The sequence below is a fragment of the Globicephala melas genome, chromosome X, assembly GCF_963455315.2.
Source record: "Globicephala melas chromosome X, mGloMel1.2, whole genome shotgun sequence".
In the NCBI taxonomy this organism is placed as follows: Eukaryota; Metazoa; Chordata; class Mammalia; order Artiodactyla; family Delphinidae; genus Globicephala; species Globicephala melas.
Genome location: NC_083335.1, coordinates 41,162,653 through 41,176,591, shown reverse-complemented (window position 1 = coordinate 41,176,591; position 13,939 = coordinate 41,162,653). Strand labels below are relative to the sequence as shown.

General features: G+C 38.7%; 1 protein-coding gene across 2 annotated transcripts in view; it reads left to right on the top strand.

Moving 5' to 3' along the window:
• The window catches only part of GPRASP3 (G protein-coupled receptor associated sorting protein family member 3), a 153,841-nt gene that overhangs the window by 64,402 nt on the left and 75,500 nt on the right, over positions 1-13,939 (top strand). The gene's annotated exons all lie outside the window — the stretch shown is intronic.

Genomic DNA, 13,939 nt, shown 5'->3' with positions numbered 1-13,939 from the left:
ACCATGTAAAACATGTCAAAGGAATAAAGAAATGTGAGAGACTACAACTTCAGAAGCACTGGCTTGCTAAATAAAACTGCATAATTTAAAGGGAGTAAGCTGTAAACTTTCCAAAGTTTCTGAGTTTATGGTACACATTTTTCGGATTCACAAAAGTAATAACGTATCCTCAGATAGGAGCAAAAGTCAGGGATAAAGTTGGTTTGGGGTGGGGGGTAGTCCAGGCTAAAGGGAAATATACAAAGTTTTATTCACTTTTCGTTTGTCTCAGGGTGCAAAGTGCTTTTTTCCTACCGGATTCTAGGCTGCAAGGTTTATGGAAGTAAGGCAAAGTGGCAGTTTTGCCTCCATTCACAAACCACAAGTGCTAACAGAGTTCGTCCTGGTGGTGGAAATTGGAGATTGAATGTTTGTTTTGGCTATCAGTATTTTTCAAGACAGATCCTGTGTGTGTTTTAATACGTCGCCCGAGTTTTGCACAGAATATTAAAAGTCAGTTGGTCTCCAAACTCCTCGTGGGGTGTTCCTCGCCAGCCCTGTGCTCCCACAGAGCAAGGCCCAGGCTTAGGGCTGGAAGCTTTGGCTCCGAATCCAGCCTTCCTTTCAGCTCTCTATCTTCACCCCCATCGGGAGCTTCAGATTGTTCTAGCAAGCAGCTCAACCCCAGAGGCACAAGACTGTACCTTGCGTGCTGCAGGGCTGCAGCAGACTTACGGAGTGCGCGGTCACGTGGGGCTAACTGTGGGTCACGTGACTGCACTCTCACTTAGACCGGCGTGGAGGTGTGTCGCACTGAAAAGGGATGGGAAAGACTTGCACCTGACGCTTGACAGACGGCAGTGAGAGGAGTGGTCGGACGTGATGGTGGATGCGTGGGCGGGTGTCTCTCCATGCTGCACTAGCCTGAAAGCTAATCCCTCAGGCGCCCAGAATTATGGCCTTTGTTGGCTGAGGACACAATCCCTCAGCCAATCGCGAGCGTCTTAGCCAGGGTCTGTTTCTGTCCAGGAGCTGAAGAGGCAGGAAGTCATCCTGCGGGAGGCATACGTGGAGGGAAGCATCGGCCGCTGCTAGAGGAGGTGGGCTCGACGCCGGATATTGGCATCCGTGGGAGGTGGTGGTGGAGACTAGGTCCGGGTAGAGGAAGTGTCTCGGAGCCTCGCGCTCCCTCCTGCCTTCTGCAAGCCCCTACCCCACCCTCATCTCCCCGCCCAGCGCTGCGTGACTGTTTCTCTGTGTGGGTGGGAGAGGTGGACACGTGGAAGCAGTTGGCTTCAGGGGAGCCCAGAGAGAGGAAACGGTGAAGTGACAATTTGTGAACACCGGTGGCCCTGGATCAGGAAACGCAGGTGTGAGGATACGAACTGTGAGCTACACTCCGTTCCTCCCACCTAGTTGGCACTCACTCTTCTGTCTGTCTGTCAGACAGCCGGGATGGCTGGGCTCAATATTGTGGGCAAGTTAGTGGCGGGAGTGAGGTGGGAGTAATGAGAGGGCAACAGGACTGACCTTTACTCTAAGGTTCCAGCTGCCTGGAGATGCAAGAGAGGAATGAACCTCAATCTGGGCAGCTCTAGGGAAGGGGAGAGACAACACACTCACAAGGAGGAAACCTAGATGCTTTGGGCCCTTCACATAGGATTTCTCATTGGGTTATAAGCAAGCTTCTCAACCCTCAAGAGGATTCCTGGATCTCAAGCCAGGCAGCAGCATCCTGGGGGTCTGACCTGGATGTGAGATTCTGAAAGAGCTTAGTCCCATTGTGCCCTCAACAGTTCCCATCTAGAGACACAAGGGTCATTGTTCCACCTGCTCCATCTGAGGCTCCCTCCCTTTTCAGTCTTGGGCCTCAGAGGAGGGTCCTTCTGGGAACCACCTACAAACTGCTTTATGAATATTCTCACAAGTTCACCTCTGCTGTCCCTTTGCTCTTTTCCTTGTATTTTTTTTCTGGCCAGTGCTTTAGACTTGGCGATTTGCATCTATCCTTGGTGGCATTCCCTTATTTGTGGTAATCCATTTTGGTCAGAGCTCAGCTTTAGGAGGTATCCACAAGATACCAAAGTCCTTTTAGGAGAGTATAGTTAGAAAAAAATAAATTTTACTAATCCCATTAACCTCAGTATTTGCACATTTTACAGATTTGAAGCCAATTAGTACATAGCAATCTTTTTCATTTCTGTTTTACAGATTCATATTCCTCCATTATGTGTCACTACTATAATTGGTTCAATTACTCTCCTATATATGGGCATTTTTTTCCAATATTTTGCTCTTGCAAACACTGCTGGAAGAATAATCTTGTGCAATTGTAATTTTTGTATGGTTAGAGGTATATCTTCAGGGTAGATTCCTAGAAGTGGGGATGGTTGATCAAATGGTAACTTCATATGTAGTTTTATTAGATACTCTGAAGTATCCCTCCAAAGGGGTATTACAGATTTTCATCCCTGTCAGCAATTTATGGGTTGTCTGTTTACCTTCAGCCTTGCCAATAAATTTCTTATTATCCTTTTGATATTTGTAAATTATCTAGTGATGTCATCTCTCTCATTCCTAATGTTAGTAATTGTGTCTTTTGTTTTCCTTTATCATTCTGGCTAGATGCTTGTCAATTTTATTGACCTCAACAAACTAGTGTTTAGTTTTATTGGTTTTCTTTATTGTTTTTCTCGTTTCTATTTCATTGGGTTTTGCTCTTATTTTTTTTCTTTGGTTTACTTTGTGTTTGTTACTGTTTTATTTCTAGCTACTTGAAATAGAAGCTGAGGTCATTAATTTGAGACCATTGCTTTTCTAAGGTAGGTTTTTTAGTACTGTAAAATTCCCTCTAATAATGCTTAAGCTGTATCCCACAAATTTTAATATGTTGTGTTTTCATTTTTCTTCAATGGAAATTACATACTAATTTCTTTTTTAGTTTCTTCTTTGACCCAAGAGTTATTTAGAAGTAGGCTATGTAGTTCCTAAGTATTTGAGGCTTTTCCAGATATGTTTCAGTTATGTATTTCTACAGTGCTGACCACAGTATCATTGTGGTCAGAGAACTTACTTTGTGTGGCCTGAATCCTTTTAATTTATTGAGTCTTCCTTTTTGGCCCAGAATATGGTCTATCTTGGTAAATATTCCAATTGCACTTGAAAAGAATGTGTATTTTTCTGTTGTCCTGTGAACTGTTCTATAAATGTCAGTTAGGTCTAGTTGGTTCATAAACTTGTTTAGGTCTTCTTTTGTATGTGTTTCCTTATTTTGTCTGTACTTGTTATTGAGAGAGAGGTGCTGAAATCTGACTGTAATTGTGGATATGCCTATCTCCTTGACATTCTATCACAGTATTTTTTGTTGTTTTTACTGTTTTTTAATATACTGCTAGATTCAACTTGCCAGTTTTTTCATTATTCTTCATGAGTGATATTGGTCTATGATTTTATTTTTTTATGCTGTAGTTTTCTCACCATAGTTTCAAAGTTATATTAGTCTTATTAAATGAGTTAGGATAGTTTTTGTTCTTTTTCTAGTCTCAGGAAGAGTTTGTATAACATAAAGAATGTCTTTAAAAAGACATTCTTTTATGGCAGAACATACATTATATAGCATTTTACAGGTAACACAAAATAGGCTTTCACAGACATTATCTTCACCACAGCTTATTCACACAGTTCCTTGCACCTGGAGGGGTCAACTTTCTCACTCACTTGTCCCTTCCTACCAGTCATCTCCAGCCCCCTATAATGTCTGTCAAAGGCCTATCCATTCTTCAGAGATTTTCTAGAAGGCCATCTACCCCCTTCATAGTGACACTCGTGATGCCTTTCATCAGCTCCATGAACTGTCACCTACAGGTGTCCAATGCTCGTCGAGTTGTCATGCCTTACTCAAGAGTCAAGCAAGGACTTCTTCCTTTGGTATGGGGCTGTAGGCTGGATAATTTCTCTTAGAACTGTATAGTGAGCTTAGTAGATACAGTTTTTAATAGGTCTATAACCCTAGTAGCAAAATTTTTAAGTCTTGTACTAATAGAATTGGGGAACATGGTATTGCATTGTTGTTTTGATATCATTAATGAGATTAAACCTACTTTCAGATGTTTATTAGCCAGTTTGGTTTTCTTTTTGTGAGCAGAGTATGTGTAGGCTTTTCCCATTTGCCTTTTAGAGGTTCTTGGTTTAGAGGTTCCTAAAGGTTCAAGAACTCCTTATTGATTTGTATATACACACAAGCCTGTGAATAGTTCAGGGAATTTTGAAAGAAAAATAATATGGAAGTTGGAAAATATTTGCCCCACAAAGAATTTTTAAAATTTTGTCAAATCTGTTGGTAAAACAGAGTAGAACTACTCAGGAAAAGTTAAATGGAATACAGATAGAGAGCCCTTATATTGCCACGTATATGTGGGCATTTATAGTAGGGTGACAGTTCAGATTCATGGAGAAAAGTGAAAGATTCAGTGTGTCAGGGATCCTCAAGACCATTCACAGGTTCAGTGATTGGCTAGCAGGACTTACAAGGTTCAGTATACAGTTGTACTCACAGCTATGATTTATTACAAAAGAATGCAAAACCAAATCAGTGAAGGAAAAAAGCGCATGGAGCAAAGTTCTAAAAAAACCAGGTGCAAGCTTCCAGGAGCCTTCTCCCAGTGGAGTCCCACAGAATACACTTAATTCCTCCAACAACAATTGATGACAACATGTGTGAAATGTTATTTATCAAGGAAGCTTATTAGATACTCAGTGCCCAAGATTTGGGGGAGGTTGGGGTACCCTTTGCCTAGCATGTACCGAAATTCCAGACTCCCAGAAGGAAAGAAGTTATTCAGCATAAACCATATTGTTTGCACAAAGAGTTTAGGTACAGTGAGCCAATCTTATCTGTTCTGGGAATGGTGGGAACCTTCTTTAAATCCAGGTTAACAGAATCCAGCCAAAGGCCAACCGTGTAAGGACTTTATAAGACTAGCAATCTCAGGTCTGCTGTGCTAATAACTCTTTTCTACACATTTGGTGAGTGGTGTTAGAATAATTAGCTAATCATTTGGGAAAACAAGTAATGTTATATCACAGTACATGTGAACAAATTCCACTAAGATTACATACCTTAAATATATCAAAAGGGGTGGGAGGATAAAGAAAAAGAAACAATTAATTACCTAGAATGAATTTTGGCTTCTGATATGTAGAGGGAAATGGAAATGGATTCTTTCCACATAATACCAGTATCATTTATTAGATAATATGCCCTTACTCCAACAATTTCTCATGTCTCTTTTGTAATATATGGAGTTATCTTCAAATATGTTTCTGAGGTAAATTCTCTCTGGTGTTAGAAGCATACAGGTTTGCTTTTTGCAGTTTATAACAAACTAACAAACACTGTGGGTTATCTGAAATGTAATATCCATAATTCATACATGACTCCTCTCCAATTAATTTTACCATTTTATCTTTAATATCATATTATATTGATTGAGGTGGAGGGGTACTAATATTCTCATATAACTCCTTTGAAATTCTCTTCGAGTTTCAAAATGGAAAAGTGTGTTGGCCAGGCCAAAGAATATGTCTCTGTGTTGCCATGTCAAATGGCATAATTTCCTTTTATTCTCATGGCTGAATTTTATTTATATATGTAAATAAATGTTATACATATTTATATATATATAACATTTTCTTTATCCATTCATCTGTCAGTGCATATTTAGGTGGTTTCCATGTCTTGTCTATTGTAAATAATGCTACAATGAACATGGTAGAATAGATATCTCTTAGAGATGGTGATTTCATTTCCTTCGAATATATACCCAAAAGTGGGATTACTGGATCATGTGGTAATTTATTTTTAATTTTTTTAAAAGCCTCCATGCTGTTTTCCATAATGGCTACACTAACCCACATTCCTACTAACAGTGTGCAAAAGTTTGCTTTTCTTTATATTCTCATCAACACATGTTATCTCTTTTCTTTTTGATAATAGTCATTCTAACAGGTTGAAGTGATACCTCACTGTGGTTTTGATTTGCATTTCCCTGATGACTATTGATGTCATCTTTTCATGACATTAGTGATGTCATCTTTTCATGGAACTGTTGGCCATTTGTATCTCTTTTGTAGAAGACTGTCTATTCAGGTCCTTTACCCATTTTAAAATCAGATTATTATTATTTTTACTATTCAGTTATATGATTTCCTTATATATTTTAGATATAAAACTGTTTTCAGATACAGGTTTTGAAAATATTTTTCCCCATTCTGTAGGTTGTCTTTTCATTTTGTTGGTCATTTCTTTTGCTGTGCAGAAGCTTTTTAGTTTGATGTAGTCCACTTGTTTACTTTTGTTCCTTGTGATTTTGGTGTCATATAAAGAATTTTTTTTGCCAAGACCAATGTCAAGGAGCCTTTTCCCTATGTTTGCTTTTAGGAGTTTTACAGTTTCGGGTGTAATCCATTTCAAGTGAATTTTTATGAGTGGTGTAAGTTAGGGGTTCAGTTTCATTCTTTTGCATATGAATATCCACTTTTCCCAGGACAATGTATTGAAGAGACTATATTTTCCCATTGATTTTTCTTGGCTTTCTTGTCAAATATTAGTTTACTGTATATGTGTGGGTTTATTTCTGGGCTGTCGATTCTGTTCCATTGGTCTACATCTTTATGCCAGTACCATAGTGTTATGATTCTATAGCTTTGTAATAAAGTTTGCAATTACAAAGTGTAATTCCTTTAGTTTTGTTCTTTTTTTTAGGACTGCACTGGTTGCTTGTGGTTCCATACGAATTTTAGGATTGTTTTTTGTTTAAAATTCTATAGGAATTTTGATAGGGATTTCATTAAATCTATAGATCACTTTGGGCAGTATGGACATTTTAACAATATTAATTATTCTGATCAATGAACACAGGATATATTTCCATTTATTCATTTGTTCTTCACTTTCTTTTTATCGAAGTCTTATAGCTTTCAATATACAGATCTTTCACTTATTTAAATTTATTCCTAAGAATTTTACTGTTATTGATGGTATTGTAATTGCAATTGTTTTCTTTCTTTATTTTTCAGATAGTTTGTTGTTAGTGTATGGAAACACAACTGATTTTTCTGTGTTGACTGTGTAACCCGAAACTTTACCGAATTCTTTCCAGCAGTTTTTTGGTTGAGTCGTTAGGTTTTTCTAAATATAAGTTTATTTCATGTGCAAACACAGACAGTTGTACGTATTCCTTTCCAATTGGGTTGCTTTTTATTCCCTAATTTCTCTGGCTAGGACTTCCAGTACTATATTGAATAGGAGTAGTCAGAGTGGGCACGCTTGTCTTGTTCCAGATCTTAAAGGAAATGCTTTCACCATTGACTATAATATTAGCTATGAGCTTCTCATGTATGGCCTTTATTATGTTGAGGTACATTCTTGTATACCCTATTTTTGAGAGTTTATCATGAAAGGGTGTTGAAATTTTTCAAATACTTTTTTTTACATCTATTAAGATACATATGATTTTTATCCTTCATTCTGTTAATGTAGTGGATCTCATTTATTGATTTGCATATGGTGAAGCATGCTTTCATCTCAGAGATAAAAATCTCACTTGATCATGGAATATGATCCTTTCAATGAATTCATTTTGCTAACATTTTGTTCAGAATATTTGCATTTGCATGTATTTTCATCATGGATATTGGCTTGTAATTTTCTTTTTTTTTAATTAAAAATATTTTTGTGGCATAGTTTTATTGTTTTTTATTTTTTTGATTTTTTAATTAAAGTCTAGTTGATTTACAATGTCATGTTAGTTTCAGGTGTACAGCACAGTAATTCAGTTATACATATATATTTTCTTTTTCAACTCATCTAATTTTATTTTCTTGTAGTGTCCTTCTTTCACTTTGACAGTATGACAGTGATGGTGGCCTCATCAATTGAGTTTGGGAGTGTTCCCTCTCTTCAATTTTTGAGAAATATTGGCATTAATTCTTCTTTAAATATTTGGTAGAATTCATCACAGAAGCCATCTTGTACTGGGCTTTTATCTGTTGAGAGGTGTTTGATTATTGATTTGATCTCTTTACTCATTATTAGTCTGTTCAAATTTTCTATTTCTTCATGATTCAGTCTTGGTAAGTTGCATGTTTGTAGGGATTATGCAGTTCATCTAGTTTATCCAATTTGTTGGTGTATAATTGTTCATAGTAGTCTCTTATGATCCTTTGTATTTCTGTGGTATCAGTTGTAATGTCTCCTCTTTCATTTATAATTTTATTTATTTGAGTCCTTTCTTTTTTTCTTGGTTAGTCTAGCTAAAAGTTTGTCAATTTTGTTTATCTTTTGAAACACAATTCTTAGTTTTGATATTTTCTATTGTTTATTGCAGATATTTCTGTCTTTTCTAATCTTTATTATTTACTTCTTTCAGCTAATTTTAGGCTTAGTTCTTATTCTAGTTTTATGAAGTGTAATGTTAGGTTGTTTATTTGAGATCTATCTTTTTTCTTAAAATGAAAATTTATAACTATAAACATTCAGAAATAATTTTGCTGCCTCCCATAAGTTTTGGTATATTGTGTTCCTATTTTCATTGGTGTCAAGATTTTTAAAATTTCTTTTTATATTTCTTCTTTGATTCATTGGTTGTTCAGGAGTAGGAATGTGTTATTTAATTTCCACAAATTTGTGAATTTTCCAATTATCCTCCTGTTATTGAATTCTAGTTTCATACCATTGTGGTAGAAAAAGATTCTTGGTATGATTTCAATAATTTTGAATTTGTTAAGACTTGTTTTGTGGCCTAACATATGATCTTTCCTGGAGGTTGTTCCATGTACACTTGAGAAGAATGTGTATTCTGTGCTGTTGTATAGAATGTCCTGTATATGTGTGGTAGGTACATTTGATCTATACTGTTGTTCAAATTTGCTTTTCCCCAATTGATTTTTTGCCTGGATGATGTATCCATTGTTAAGTGTGGAGTAGTAACGTCACCTACTATTATTGTATTGCTGTTTATTTCTCCTTTCAATTCTGTTAACATTTGCTTTAAATACTAAGTGCTCTGATGTTAGGTGCATACATATTTACAACTGTTACATCTTTATTAATTGACCGCTTTTTCATTATATAATGGTCTTATTTGTCTCTTGTAAGCACTTTTAACTTAAAGTCTATTTTGCTTGATACATGTATAGCCACCTCTGTTCTTTTTGTTCCCATTTGCTTGGAATATCTTTTCTATCCATTCACTTTCAGCATATGTCTGTCCTTAGAGCTAATGTGAATCTCTCATAGGTAGCATATCATTGTATCTTGTTATTTTTTTAAATCCATTCAGCCATTCTATGTTTTTTTAAATAATTCTTTTTTAAACTGAAATATAGTTGATTTGCAATGTTGTGTTTCATGTGTACAGAATAGTGATTCAGTTATTTATATATATTCTTTTTCAGATTCTTTTCCATTATAGTTATTACAAGATATTGAATATAGTTCCCTGAGCTATACAGTAGGACCTTGTTGTTTATCTATTTTATATATAGTAGTGTGTATCTGTTAACCCCAAACTCCTAATTTATCCCTCCCCACCTTTCCCCTTCGGTAACCATAAGTTTGTTTCCTGTGTCTATGAGTCTGTTTCTGTTTTGTAAATAAGTTCATTTATATCATTTTTTAGATATCACATATAAATTATATTATATGATATTTGTCTTTGTCTGACTTACTTCACTTAGTATGATAATCTCTTGGTCCATCCATGTTGCTGCAAATGGCAATATTTCATTCTTTTTTATGGCTGACTAATATTCCATTGTATATATATATGCCACATCTTCTTTATCCATTCATCTGTCAGTGGACACTTAGGTTGCTTCCAAGTCTTGGCTATTGTAAGTAGTGCTACTTTGAACATTGGGGTGCATGTATCTTTTCAAATTAGAATTTTTGCCTTTTCTGGATATATGCCTAGGAGTGGGATTGCTGGAATATATGGTAGCTCTATTTTTAGTTTTCTAAGGAACCTCCATACTGCTCTCCATAGTGGCTGTACCAGTTTACATTCCCACCAACAGTGTACAAGTGTTCCCTTTTCTCCACATCCTCTGCAGCATTTATTATTTGTAGACCTTTTTTTTTTTTTTTTTTGCGGTATGCGGGCCTCTCACTGTTGTGGCCTCTCCCATTGCAGAGCACAGGCTCCAGACGCGCAGGCTCAGCAGCCATGGCTCACAGGCCTAGCCGCTCCGCGGCATGTGGGCTCTTCCCAGACCGGGGCACAAACCCATGTCCCCTGCATCGGCAGGTGGGCTCTCAACCACTGCGCCACCAGGGAAGCCCCCATTTGTAGAATTTTTGATAATGGTCATTCTGACTGGTGTGGGGTGATACCTCATTATAGTTTTGATTTGCATGTTGCTAATAATTAGCAATGTTGAGTATTCCTTTTCACCTGCCTTTTGACCATCTGTGTGTCTTCTTTGGAGAAATGTCTATTTAGGTCTTCTGCCCAATTGTTTTTTTTCTTTTTTTGCGGTACGCAGGCCTCTCACTGTTGTGGCCTCTCCTGTTGCGGAGCACAGGCTCCAGACGCGCAGGCCCAGCAGCCATGCCTCACGGGCTCAGCTGCTCCGCGGCACGTGGGATCTTCCTGGACCAGGGCACAAACCCGTGTCCCCTGCTCCCCTGCATCGGCAGGCAGACTGTCAACCACTGCGCCACCAGGGAAGCCCCTGTTTGTAGACTTTTTGATAATGGTCATTCTGACTGGTGTGGGGTGATATCTCATTATAGTTTTGATTTGCATTTTGCTAATAATTAGCAATGTTGACGATTCCCTTTCACATGCCTTTCGACCATCAGTGTGTCTTCTTTGGAGAAATGTCTATTTAGGTCTTTTGCCCAATTTTATTTATTTATTTATTTGTTTATTTATTTATTTATTTTTGGCTGTCTTGGGTCTTCATTTCTGTGCGAGGGCTTTCTCTAGTTGTGGCAAGCGGGGGCCACTCTTCATCGCCGTGCGCAGGCCTCTCACTATTGCAGCCTCTCTTGTTGCGGAGCACAGGCTCCAGATGCGCAGGCTCAGTAGTTGTGGCTCACGGGCCCAGCCACTCCGTGGCATGTGGGATCTTCCCAGACCAGGGCTCGAACCTGTGTCCCCTGCATTAGCAGGCAGATTCTCAACCACTGTGCCACCAGGGAAGCCCTTCTGCCCAATTTTTGATTGGGTTGTTTGTTTTTTATATTGAGCTGTTTGAGCTGTTTGTATATTTTGGAGATTAATCCCCTGTTGGTTGCATCATTTGCAAATATTTTCTCCCAGTCTGTAGGTTGTCTTTTCTTTTTGTTTATGGTTTCCTTTGCTGTGCAAAAGCTTATAAGTTTTATTAGAGCCCATTTGTTACTTTGGCTTTTATTTCTTTTGCTTTGGGAGACTGATCTAAGAAAGTATTGCTATGATTTATGTCAGAAAATGTTTGGCCTATGTTCTCTGTGTCTCTTGATTGGAGAATTCAATCCATTTCTCTTTAAAATAATATTGATAGGTTAGGACTTACCAGTGCCATTCTGTTGTTTTCTGGCTTTTGTAGTCTCTTCCTTTCTTCTCTTGCTGTCATATATATAAGGTTTTTAAAAAAAATTTTAGAGTTGAAAGTGTTTTATACATCACCATTACAGTATTAGAGAATCTGAATATGTACCTTCAGCAATGAGTTTTACTCATTCATATGTTTTACACTGTTAAATGGTACCATTTCTTTTCAGCTTGAAGAACTCCCTTTAGCATTCCTTGGAAGCCAAGTGTAGTGCTGATGAACTCCCTCATCAGTTGTTTGTTTGGGAACATCTTTATCTCTCCTTTATATCTGAGGACAGCTTTGCTGGATATAGTACTCTTGGTTGACTTTTTTCTTTCAGTATTTTAAATGTATCTTCCTGTACTCTCCTGACTTGTAAGGTTTCTGCTGCAAAATCCACTGATAATCTTATGGGACTCCCTTGTATGTAACGAATTTCTTTTCCCTTTTGCTTTCAAAATTCTTTGTCTTTAACTTTTTACAATTTAATTATAATGTATCTTGGTGTAGCCCTTTTCATGTTCATCCTATGTAAGGAATTTTGGGCCTTGTGAATCTCAATGTCCTTTTCTCTCCCCAAGTTTGGACATTTTCAGCCATCATTTCTTTAAATAAACATTTGTCCCTTTCTTTCTCGCTTCTTCTGGGATTCCCACAATCCCAGATGTATTGTTTCACCTTAAGGTGTTCTTTAAGTCCTGTATGCTTTCTTCTCTCTTTTTCATTCTTTTTTCTTTTTGCTCCTCTGACCTGATAATTTCAAATGACATGTCTTCAAGTTCACTAATTTTTTATTTTGCTTCATCAAGTCTGTTGCTGAAGCTCTGTATTGAATTCTTCAGTTCAGTCGTTGTATTTTTCAGCTCTAGGATTTCTGTTGTTGTTTTTAATGGTTTGTATTTCTTTGTGGAATTTCTAATTATTTTCATGTATTGTTTTCCTAGTTTTGTTCAGTTTTCCAGTTGTGTTTTCATGTAGTTCACTGAACTTCTTTAAGAGGATTATTCTGAATTATTTGTCATCAGTCATTTCTTAGATCTCCATTTTTTTAGGGTCAGTTATTGGAGCTTTATTAGTTTTCTTTGGTAGTGTCATGTTTACATGATCCTTCATGATCCTTGTGTTCGTATGTTGGTATCTGTGTAACTGAGGAAATGGTCTCTTCTTCTAACCTTTACAGATTCAATTTAGCAGGGAAAGTTGTTTATCAGTCAGTCAGTCCAGTTTGGGGTTCTGGATGTATCACTTACAGTGTCCATGGGCAGAGAGGGCTTGCTATCAGGGTCTCTAGTTTGGCAGGACCACCTCCCATACTCTGAGATCAGGGGAGTGGTGACCAGTGGCTGTGCTCCATGGTCAGTTAAGCCTGCTGGCTGGCCTCCATGTTAGGGCAGGGCTGCTGTCAGGGCTCCCTGGTTGGACATACCTGCTAGCTGGGCTCTAGAGTCAGGTGGGCCAGTAGTCTGGGTTTCATGATTAGACCAGGCCTCAGGCTGTCTATAATCAGGAAAAGCCACAAGCTTTGCCTTACAGTTGGCCAGGGCCATAGGGTAGGCTCTCCAGTTGGGTACCTGCCCAGGCTCCCTAGTCTGGCATGGCCACCAGCTATACTCTGCAGTTCTGTGAGGTTGTAGGATGTGCTGTGCAGTTGGGTGGGATGGCTTTCTGTTCTCCCTAGACAAGTGAGGCAATGGTAGATGCTCCATGATTAGGCAGAGCTGATGGTTAGGCTCCTTACCCATATGAGGCAGTAGGCTGTGTTCACCAATTGGGCAGTACCATAGGCTGGACATTATGGCTGAGCAGGGTTGCTACCCAGGCACCCTTGTTGGGTGAAGCTGCAAGCCCTGTTCCACAGTTAGGTGGGGCTGCTGGTTTGACCACCCATTCAAGTATAGTCCTGTAGAATTGGCTCTGTGGCTGTCCAAGGTTATTATTCAGGTTCCCCACTTAGAGGAGGGTGGGGTGAGGCAGAGGCTATCCTCCACAGTTGGGCAGGGTTACTTGCTTGGCTTCCTGCCCAAGTGGGGCTGAAGAATGTGGTCCACAGTCCAGGACCTCTGGCCAGGCTTCCTGATTGGGCAGGGCTGGAGGCTATGCCCAACAATTTGGTGGGGAATTCAGCTTGGCTCTCTGTCTGTGTGGAGCTATAGACTCTGTGCCATGGCCACATGGTGTCACAGCTTATATTCCCTGGTCAAGCGGGACCAGATGCTATATTCTGTAGTTTGATGGGGCTGTTGGTTTGGCTCTCTGCCTGGATGGGGGTCATTGGCTGTAATCTGAGGTTGCTGTTTGGGCACCCAGCTCAGGAGAGACTGGAAGCCATGCTCCAAAGTTGGGTAGGACTGCTGGCTTGACTCACTGCCTCAGTGGG